This window comes from Belonocnema kinseyi, chromosome 8, assembly GCF_010883055.1.
Source record: "Belonocnema kinseyi isolate 2016_QV_RU_SX_M_011 chromosome 8, B_treatae_v1, whole genome shotgun sequence".
NCBI classification, from domain to species: domain Eukaryota; kingdom Metazoa; phylum Arthropoda; class Insecta; order Hymenoptera; family Cynipidae; genus Belonocnema; species Belonocnema kinseyi.
In genome coordinates this window covers 68,278,965-68,286,978 of record NC_046664.1, presented here as the reverse complement: position 1 = coordinate 68,286,978, position 8,014 = coordinate 68,278,965, and the positions used below count along the sequence as shown (strand labels likewise).

Below are 8,014 nucleotides of genomic sequence, written 5' to 3'. Positions count from 1 at the left end.
CATTAAAGAGACGAAAATCAAACAGGAAGGAACGTGACTCAGTTAAAGCTTTCTTCACATGTCGACATTTCGAAAAGCGGAAAAGGAGTTTCTAGTTAACGCGCGAAAAATTCAAACTGCGTTTTAATATTCGGGTTTCGGACTCATCACACTATACTATGACTAATTGGCTAAAACAATATGTCAAATGTCTCTACGAATCACAACATAACATAAAATTATCTCAATGGGTGATTAGGGGCTGCATAAATTATAGAAATTTTGAACCACCTACCCCCTTTTGTTAGGGACCGTAAAAATGAAAAAACATGAAATCTAAACAAAAAATGTATCAGGTGATATTTGGAACAAGAATAGAATTTCATTTTTAATTCAGAAACAGTTGAATTTTGTAGCAAATAGTTGAATTTTCAAGCCAAGACACATTCGCCTTTTTTATTAAACAGTTGAATTTTTAACCCGAGAATGTGTTTTTAAAAAAAAAGTCAATTTTTAACCAATCAGTTGAATTTTCCCAAAATATTTAAATTATCAGTTGAAAAAATAATTATTATAAAAAAACGACGAATTTTCAACTAAAACTATGTATCATAAAGCAAAAAATTTAATTTTTAGAAAGTAACATTAGTTGTTGTTGTAATAGTTGCTATTCCAACAAAGATAGACTTTAAATAAAAATAAAAAACAGTTGGATTTTACCCACAAAACGGATTTTTAACAAAATACTTGAATCCTTATAGCAAACAGAATAACCACTAATTAAACAGTTGCATTGTTAACAAACAAAAAATTCATTCTCTGATAAAAAAAACGAATTTTCAACAAAAAACATAAATTTTCAACCAAATAGTTCAATATTCAGTCAAACTGTTGAATTTTCAACAAAAAAGTTCATTTTCGTCCGAAATAGATTAATGGTTAACCAGACATTTGCATTTTTAACTAAAAAAGTGAAATTTTTACAAAAATGGAAAAACTTTGAAACAAAAAAGATTATTTGATATTTCAAGAAGAAAAGATTTCGATTTTAGTCGAAAACAGTTGAATGCTTGTAAAGAAAACGAATTTTCAACAAAAATGTTAATTTTTTAAACAAACAGATTAGTTTTCAACTAGACCGCTGCAGTTTCAACCATAAATGATCAAATTTCATCCAAGAACATTATATTTCTTCTAAAAACATGAATTTTCAACAATATACATGAATTTTCAACTAAAAAGGATACATTTTCAATTAAAAATATCTACTTGCGACCAAAAATGGAATAGTTTAATTTTCAGTTTAAAAAAATTAATTTTTGAGAAAACACAGAATTGTCAATTTATCAACAGACTTGTTAAATTTTCAAGCCGAGAGATGAATTTTCAACTAAAATGCTGGATCTTGAATACAGATAAATTTTCTATTAAAAGAATTAATTTGCAACTAAAAAAATAAATTCAACAAAATGGTTAAATTGTCAACCAGGCAGGAATTTTTAACCAAAATCTTGAATCTTCGACCAAATAAAGAAATTATCAACAAAAATGTAATAGTTGATATTTCAACAAAAAAATATTTGAATTTTAAATCACGAACAGTCGAATGCAACCAAAAAGACGAATTTTCTACTTTACAGTTTAATTTGCAACCCGAAAATATCAATTTAAAAAACAGTAATTTCCAAACAAACGGTTGAATTTTCTCCCAAATTGTTAAATTTGTAATTAGAGAGATGAATAGTAAAACGATAAATCTTGAACTAAAATAGATAAATTTTGGATTAAAAAAAATTAATTTGCAACTAAAAAAGAGACAATTTTGAACAAAATAGTTAAATTTTCAACCATAGATGAATTTCCCACAAAATAGTTGAATTTCTAAATAAAAATGTTAATTTTCAATAAAAAATATAAACCTTCCACCAAAAATGGAATAGTTAAATATTCAGTTTTAAAATATTTTTCATTAAAAAAAAAACAAGTTTTCAAGAGCATAGTTAAATTTTCTACTGGAGTAGATCAATATCAATTAAAAAAATTAATTTACAGCGACAACAGAGTTTTTTTTTAAATTCCAGTTGAATTTATAACTAAAAATGATGACTTCTCAAAAGAGAATGATTAAATTTTCAACAAAACAATTAAATTTGTAACAAACAAACAAATTCTGAACAAAAAATCTTACATTAGAATTTCCTAGTAAAAATAATTAACTTTTAACTGAAAATAGTTGGATTTTCTTATTGGGTTCTACTAATTCAATTCTAAGCGAAGAAACGAGAAAAAGGGAAATTGTCTTGACCGTATTTTTTTATACAAAGATTGCTATTACCTACATATTTCACGATAATAATATCATTTATTTGATTAATTACAAGCTTCACATAGGCAATTTTTCATTTTTCTTCTAATATACCGGGTTACGGGGAATTTTTTGAGATCGAAAAATCAAAGGAAATTTATTTTTTTATCGTGAATTTTACAAATTGTCGAAAAAAATCTGTACTAGTTCGATTATAATAATTTTTAAAATAATACCTTGAATTCTGATCTTCTTCAATTATGCGATATCATTCAGTTTATAATGCGTAATTCGAAAATCTTTCACGTAACAAAATTTCCCATTACAAATGTTTATTTTTGAGTGTATATTTTTAATTAAAAAAATTTTTAAATGCTGTCTAAATCTGTCTATTCTAAATCTGTTGAAAATTTAAGAATTTCCAGAGTTCAACGTTAAAAAGTAAACTGGTTCAATTCAAAAGCCCTATTCGTAAAAAAATATAAATAATTTGAAACTGAATTATTTGAAAATAGAAAGTCTTGTATCGTTAAAATTTCAAGGAGCTTTTAAACTTTGAACGTTATAATTTTAATTATTTTATTTCTAAGATGATTGATATAAAAGTGTAATTGTTGAATTTCAATGTATAAATAATAATTGAACACTTATTATTTGTAGAACAATTGAAGTAATTTTTAGAGATAATTAGACTTTAAACAGATTCAAAATTAGTAATTTAAAACTTGAAATGATTTCAAATAATTGAAACGAAGTGTGTATTCCCAAAAAATCTGGCTATTCGTATCGAAATTCCGGTGCAAATAGCCGTGGCCTAATTTAAATCAAAATGTAGATTTTTGCAGATTTTGAGCACAAAATATATAAACTTTTGAAGAATCGTGTAAGGCTTCAAAAGAATAAAAACATTTTCATTAGATTGCTAGGAAAATTTAAAATGATCTTTTATTTTGGAAAATTATTTTAAATTCGAATAATTTAAAAAAATATTCAGAAGTTATGACAAACTTTTAATAATAATTTTAAATTAGAAAAGAATTGAAACAACATGTAGATTTTTTAATACATTGAAATACAATTTTGAAGATTTTTAAGGATATGAATATAATTGAAAATGATAATATGTATTTACATTTTCTTATCTGAATCTGAATTTTTGAACTCTACAATTTATAAAAGTTAAAAATCCTAAATTTTTCAGTTTAAATGCATTTAATTTAAAATTGTCCGACTGAAAACAGTACTTTCCATTTGATAGGTGTAAGTTTTTGATTACTTGAATTAAAATGTTGGAATTAAAGAACTTTTAAATCTTAATTTTTTAATTTTAAAATTTTTAAATACGATCTTGAGTGCTTTAATTTGCAGTTCATTTTTCATTTATTCAAAGGGAGAAGTGGTTAGCTTTAGAGTTCGATTTTTTAAATTTAATTGGCCGTAAAAAAATGTTTGCGAACCGGAAAATGTCCGAGAATATTTTTCTTCAATTAAAACGTCCATCCTGAACACAAAATAAAGATTGAAGACTCGGATTTGAAAAACGCGCGTTTTTTAGGGTTTCGTGTTCCGCTATACCTCCGATCTGTCTAAACTCTCAACTCAGTTTTCTTCCAACAATTCGCAACAATCATTTTCCCCCGTTTTCTTTTAACAAAACAATAACAGGTTTGAAATTTTCATAAATTCTTCTAATTTCTGAATAATTTCTTATATTCTCAGCATTCTTCGGTAATATAACAGATAATATTGGTAATATTCTCCATTCTCTACCATAACGTCCATAACCTCTTCCAAACGATTTTTAAGATTTTCTACTCCGATTTGCTTATAGATTAAAGATTATACGATATTTCTAATAGCAGATTAGTGTTCTGTATTTACAAATATTTGTATAAATAAATATTTATACTAATTTTTCAAGGAGGAAAACACTGATAAAATTATGAATTACGCATATATGTACATATTGCGGCCATAACGCCATATGTAACGCCATAACTTTTCGCGCAGTGAGCGGAGAGAGTAAACATTTCTTGTGTGTGGTGAAAAAAGATCCTGGAAACGTCCTGTATTTGCCCAGAGGATTTATTAAGTCGTGTTTTCCGAGGGTGAGTGATATTTTGTGTCTGGTATTTTTTTAAATTTTGTTTTTGCTAAAAAACTGGCCTGATTGTAAGTCGTTGAGATCCGTGCGGTTAAGGGGGGTTGGAGGAGGGAGATAGCTTCCTCGATACTTTCTGATTTTTACTTTTGCCTCCTTTTGGTGCTTTTGGTTTTTCGAGTCATTTAAGTGAATAAATTGCGGGTTTTAGAAGGTACGAAATTTTGAGGTTATAAAAGGAATAGATTGTATTTCTTCTGCTTTGGAGTTGAGGTCTTGGGTTGCTGTCAAGACGTCAATACACTATAGTGTCACTGCTCCGATTTTCATTTTGCACACCTATCATTATCGAGGGGAGTGATTCATTTCTGGTTTCAATAATGGGGTGCGAATTCGCTTGCAAATTATTCCCTTTGTGGCCGTTTTGTCGATATTCTGAAGCTGCAGGATTTTTTTTTAATTCTCGGGTTCAGTAATTCCCGCGATTTATAGATCTTGTGAAAATTTTATCTTTGTTAGTGTATTTTGGAAATATCATAATTGATTTTTGTTTCAGTAATGAAATATTAAAAGGTTACTGTCGCTACCATAGTTAGGATTAAATTGTACAAATTAATAGAAACTTAATTTTATTATGCATTATAATGTACTATTTATATAAAATTAAAATTGTTTCTAGTGCCAGTTGGATTAGGTTTCATTATTGAAAAAAAAATCCAAAACTGTTCGTGAATAACAATATGCTTTAAAAATGAATTTATTTTTCCTTTTTTCATGTTTATTTAAATATTCGCAAAGATTGTTCGATGTGGATCAGAATCTCTAAATAATTAAAGTAGCATTAATTCATGCAGTATTTGAAACCTGTTATTTATTGTCATATTTATTTGCAGAATAAGAACTGAGGTCCTCTCAGGATTTATTTCCGGATAAAAAAATTTAACTACGATTTTGATGCCATATTAAGTCGAAAATGTTGAATCGTTAAGAGTCTCTCTTTGTCAACCAGTGCAGTGTTTATAAGTAAGTATTGCAACTATTTAAAAACATTTAATAAAAAAAATGATTGCGGTCCAAAAAAGGCTTTATTTTTTCTAAATGGTTCGCGCACAAATTTTTCCTTTTGATGCAGTTTAGGTCTCTAAAGTGCCCTATTTTCAAAATGTGGCCCCTATGGTACCCCATTTGCAGCCAATAATTGAATTAAAAAAAATTGTATAATAAGTTCAAAACGAAGAAATTTCTGTAAGAAGTAATTGTAAACTAAAATCAGGGCCGCCACACATTTATTATTAGTCACCTTTTGGCTAGTTTTTTAAATGAAATTATCACAATCATCACTTTCCTTTCAATAAATTAACTCGGGTTAGTTACTATTCTTTTGAGATATTTAATGGTATTTCTAAAGATTCCGAAAAGTTTGTAATAGATTTCAATAATTCGAAGGTATTTTTAAGATCTTAGTGTATTTTTAAAACTTCTAAGGCGTTTTCAGAGCTTCTAATTTGGAATTGTTTAAGGAATTTTTTATTAATTTGATTCATTTATTTGCAGGGATTTCAAAACGTTTGAAATATATTAGGATAAAGAATTTCGGAAGATGCGGAACGATTTTACAGGACCTATTAAGCTTTAAGGTATTGTGAAAGATTAAATTAATTAATCCTTTTAATGTATTTTAATAAATTTTCCAGGATTTCACGAAATATCATCATAGAATTTCTCGGGATTGTATAATATTTTAGTAAATTTTGCAGAATTAATTCACATTCGCTCTGAATTCTTATTAATTTATCCTAAATTGTTTGGAATTGTCTTTAACTCGATGAATTCATTTGAATTCTTTTAATTTACTTGAATTCCTATAAATGTACTCAATTTTACGGAATTCAACGTGTTTTTTTTTTTAGTTTTTTTAAAATTCATCCTTAAGATCAATTCCTAAAGTGGTCAAACTTTTTGATATATATTTAAAATATTGAAATTTTTCAAAAAATTCGAATAATCTAAAAGGATTTTGTATGTTTAGGGTTATTTTAAAAGTTTGCAAAGAAAATTTAAATTGATATTAGTAATTTAATGTTATTTCAAAGGATTTGCAATATTTTAGGGCACTGTAATGGGCTCCCAGGCGTTTTCAAGGGCTTTAAAAAGTTTCAAGGGATTTCAAAAGATGTAAAATGGTTTGAAAAGTTTTAAGCAGTTTTAGAAGATTCCCAATTTTTCAATTGTTTGGAAAGATTGCAAAGCCTTTAAAATAATTTAGGGCATTTTAAAAGTTTCTGAGGCAGTTTCTAGAGATTTGAACAATTTGAAGGGGTTTCTAAGGATCTTAATAATTTTAAGGAATTAAAAAAAATGTGCATGCGCTAATGAAGAATTTCCTAGAAATTTCGGATAAATGATTTTAACGTATCTTAAAAGAATTCAAGGTATTTTAATACATTTTCTGGAATTTCATGTAATTCCACGGGATTTTATGATTTTAAATTTTTCTTCAATTTTTCTAAATTCATCCTGAAGTTTTTAAAACTCCCTTTACATTTTTAGGCATTTTATTAAATTCTATTTACTTCTTCTAAACTTAAGTCAAACTTGTTCAATTAAATGAATTTTCCCACATTTTTGAATTGTTTTGAATTCACTTGATTGGTTTTCAAATTAATTTTCATTAAGTGAATTTCATCGAATTCTTCTCCTTTTCCTAAATTTAATCAAATTTTACTTAAATCAATCGATTTTTTCGAGTAAAAAAAAATTTCAATTAATTTCAATTTCACTTGAATTCTTCTAAATTTATTTATTTCTTCTTAATTCAGCGGATCCTGAAGTCTTTTAACCTCATCTTGAATTCTTAGGCAGTTCATCACATTTTTTTGAATTCCCTTAAATTTTTCTAAGCTCGTATAAAATTTTCTGGATGCAATTAATTTTTTCATATTTTTACATTGTTTTCAATTCATTTGAATTTTCAACCGAAATTATGAATCTTCAACCAAACAACTGAATTTTTAACAAAGTAGTTTAACTTTCAACCAAGTACATAGATAATTTTTCAGCGAGAGAAGACAATTTTTTAACAAAATAGCTGAACCTTCTAAAGAAATTATTTTAACAAAAGAGATACATTTTGAAACGAAAAAGCCGCATTTTAAAGTAAGAACAAAAATTTCCACTAAATTGTTGTATTTTTAATCCAAAAAGGCGAATTTTCTACAAAATAGTTGCATCTTTAAACCATAAATATGAATTAAACAAAAAGTTACTTTTCAACCAAATAGTTGAACTTTATACCAAAGTGGTTAAATTTTAAATAAAATACATGCATCTTCAAACAAAATATATGAATTTTTAACAAAAAATATAATAATTGATATTATTTTAATAAAATAATATCTATCCAAGATTGAGTAGAATAGATTACAAAATTACAGTCTTAAGGGCATGTGACACAGCTAAATACCTATATTACCGACCACAGTTTTTCAGTTCACTGAATGTTTTTTTGAACCTAAGAACTTTTTTTTTAAATAAAATATCGAGCTGAAACTTTGGAAGATTTATTAGAGTACAATAAAGTACGTTTAGGTACTGCATTTTGGTAGAAACTTCACTGAAAATTATTTCAT

General features: G+C 26.5%; 1 protein-coding gene across 1 annotated transcript in view; it reads left to right on the top strand.

Annotated features, from left to right (window-relative positions):
- Positions 1-5,975: 5,975 nt before the first annotated feature.
- The window catches only part of LOC117177924 (protein mothers against dpp), a 13,260-nt gene continuing 11,221 nt past the window's right edge, over positions 5,976-8,014 (top strand). Inside the window, exon 1 of the mRNA XM_033369037.1 lies at positions 5,976-6,022. The gene's annotated coding sequence lies outside the window, so the exon portion shown is untranslated. The remainder of the gene's footprint in view (positions 6,023-8,014) is intronic.